This window comes from Tupaia chinensis, unplaced genomic scaffold (genome assembly GCF_000334495.1).
Source record: "Tupaia chinensis unplaced genomic scaffold, TupChi_1.0 Scaffold000561_1, whole genome shotgun sequence".
Taxonomy (NCBI): domain Eukaryota; kingdom Metazoa; phylum Chordata; class Mammalia; order Scandentia; family Tupaiidae; genus Tupaia; species Tupaia belangeri.
This window is the reverse complement of record NW_006160074.1, coordinates 1,911,022-1,913,958: the sequence shown is the minus strand read 5'-3', so window position 1 is coordinate 1,913,958 and position 2,937 is coordinate 1,911,022. Positions and strand designations below refer to the sequence as shown.

Below are 2,937 nucleotides of genomic sequence, written 5' to 3'. Positions count from 1 at the left end.
AGAGGAAGGGGCAGCTGGCACAGGAGGGCCGGCCCCTGCCAGGCGCCTTCTTGTTCTCTCTCCTTGGGATGTCACAGAACAGAGGGAACGCCTACACTTTCTCTGAGTGGCTCAGAAAGGGAGGCTGTGAAAGGAAGCCGGGTGAGAGAAGGGTGAGGTTAGGAGATGGGAGAAGGGAGAGGGGAAGAGCCAGAGCCCCCGAGTCGGCTCTAATGAGTCCAGCAGTGTAAACGAAGAGATCTGGGACTGGACAGGGAAGCTGGGAGAGAGCGGGCAGTAGGAGAGAGAGAAAGCCTGGTTCTCCCAACCCACTTCACGCAGAACTCATTCTCCACGTGAAGTTCCTGCACTGTGCCTGGATCCTGACAGACATATCTGGATGAGAGGTCTGGGGAATGGGTGATGGAATTACAAGGAAGCCACCTCAACCAGCGCCCGGCCATGGCTCCCCTCTTCTTGGCCCTGAGAGTAGGTGGGTGAGCTGTCCCTCCTTTTCCAGTTCAGCTTTTCTCTCTCTAGCCAGAACACTGGTGTTAGAAGAATTGTGAAGTTTAGCAAAACAAATACAGGGTTGGTAGCACCAGGCAGAGGTGGCTTTTTGTCAAGAGCAAAGAGCTCTGGGGTGTGAATCTTCTGATTCTATTTGAGTTCCTGTCTAATAATTACGTTGGTAAAGAACAGTGAGTATGCTGGGGAGTGGCTGGGAGGAAGAACAGCTAATGGTTTCCTCTGGCAGGCCAGAATCTAAGATGAGCTTACCAGGACAAGGCAGGCCCTTGGGTTAGTTACGGGAGGTCGTCAGTGAGGACTTTATGGCAGATGGGTGATATGGATGGGCCTACGTCATTCCTCTAGAGATGGCCAACAGAGAGCTTCTGTGAATGAGAAAAAATCTTTTCTAAAGGAACAGCAGGTTCAGAAGCAGGAGCTCCCGATGAAAGCATCACATGGCCGAAGGTGGGCCTTGTCTTCCCTTGGAAGCCTGCTCTTGTGGCAAGGGTGTGGAAAGTACCGTCTCTCCTCTCGCCCAGATCCTTTCACAACTCCCCAAGGTTTGCTGCCATCCTGAGGAGAATGAAATATCAGATGAGCTGAAGGACAGACATACAGATGGAAAACCAAACAATTACTGGAAGGCAGAGACCCAGAGAAGGCTACACCTACCCAGCTGTCAAGTCCTCTGTGACCCCCTCCTATACCTGCTCCACCTCAGAAATTCTGCTGATTCAAAGTTATATTCATCACCTCTTCAGAGCTTTGCAGAGGTGCAAAGGGGGGAGGAAACGGAAGGAACTATACAAAGCCACTAACTTTTCAAGCTTGCAGGAGGCACTTTTGTGGTGAAAGTCTATTACTCATTTTAATTCCCCATGAGACTTGGGCTAGTGTGAGAAAGAGAGGGAGAAAATGGGCCGGATTTGAGAGTCAGAGCCAATAGAAGACCGTTTCTTCTCTTGTTTACTCGAGTTCCCTGAGGGGGGGAGGATGGGCTCTTTTCATCTCAATAATCCAGGTGTCTAGCATATTGTAAGAGCTCAATAAACAAGTATTCACAGAATTAAACTACATTATCGGTTGAATTTCCGTGTGGGTAAATGAACAAAATGAGCTCCTGTAGGGAAGAAGACCCACGAATGTAGAACATAGAGCATGCTATGGTCTGAATTGAGAGATTCAAAGGGAAGAAACAAAATCTCAAATAGCCACTATGAAGATGGGGAATCAAATGGGTATGGGAAGGGGTGAGGGCGAAGTAGGTAGGGGGGACGAGAACTGAAAGGCATTGAGGCGAGGTAGTTGAGCAAGTGACAGCTGTGTAGTGTTTGAACCTGTGTGCACTTCTTCCTCAGTTCTTCAGTGTTCGTCGTTCCTTTAGATTGTGGTTTTGGCAAGCAGGAACCCTGACCCCTCAGTGCAGCGTCGTCAGAGAGACCATTCTTTAGGGTTTAGGCAGAAGAAGGAGGAGGGTGACTCCCCAGGTGGTGTGAGAGCTGGGGGCCCATGGGAGAGGGGGTGTAATGCTGGACCTAAAAATAAGGGTGCAACAGAGACAAACTTTACTACCTACTGCGAGATAACTAGGACTCATGGTGTCAGGTGAGATTTGCCAGCTTAGGGTCTCTTCCAGGGTGACCATTTTGTTCAGGATTGACTGGTTACATGTGGTAGGTATTACTGAGTGGCTTCCCCAACTCACCTTGAGCCCCGTTGCCACAAGGCTACTCCACAGCGTGTTTCTGTGAGACAGTGTAGACATGACTGCAGAAAAGGGGAATCGGCTAGTGGAGTCCAATCTCCGCGTTGGAGAGGGCTGGAAGCCTAGAATGAGGGGCCAGTTCTTAGAAACTTATGTGTCTGGAAAGTACCTCTAAGGTCTTCTATTCTGGTGGTTCCCAGACTTGGATTCATAAATAGCAAAATTTTCTCTCTGAAATTTGGGGGGCTGATTTTTTATTTTTAAAAAGAACAGACTAATACAAATCAAAACATAACCTACGATTGATATCATTTCACAAAAGAAAGGGCCATTGGCTTCCACCAAAGTAGGAGGGATAGAGTGTCAGAGTACGCACTGTTCTTTTGGGACAAACTGTGAAACCTGGCTTCAAAGAGAATGCCGGTATTCAGCTTCGAAGCATACATCAGAACAAGCCCTATTCTTAGATGTCATTTTCTGGGGACAGATTGGCCAACACTGGTACTGAAGAATCTTGGTCCAACCTGCTTCTCTGCTGCATTGCTTTTGCTTCGGAAAGGTGGAAAGGCGGACTGGAATGGCTCGTGCCTGGAGACAACGCAGGCCCAAAGAGGCTGGGCGGATAATAGAGGTGCGTAGCAGCCTCTAGTGCTCTAACCTCGCTGGATTGGCTAGTCTTGATTGCACGAGTGTGCCTAGAGAGTTCCATGCCTCAGGGATGTTTCTGATGCTCTAACATC

At 48.9% G+C, this 2,937-nt stretch overlaps 1 long non-coding RNA gene across 1 annotated transcript in view; it reads left to right on the top strand.

Moving 5' to 3' along the window:
• The window catches only part of LOC106735883 (uncharacterized), a 7,180-nt gene extending 6,721 nt beyond the window's left edge, over positions 1 to 459 (top strand). The window contains exon 3 of the long non-coding RNA XR_001371080.1: positions 322 to 459. This is a non-coding gene — a long non-coding RNA (uncharacterized LOC106735883). The remainder of the gene's footprint in view (positions 1 to 321) is intronic.
• The last annotated feature ends 2,478 nt before the right edge of the window (positions 460 to 2,937 follow it).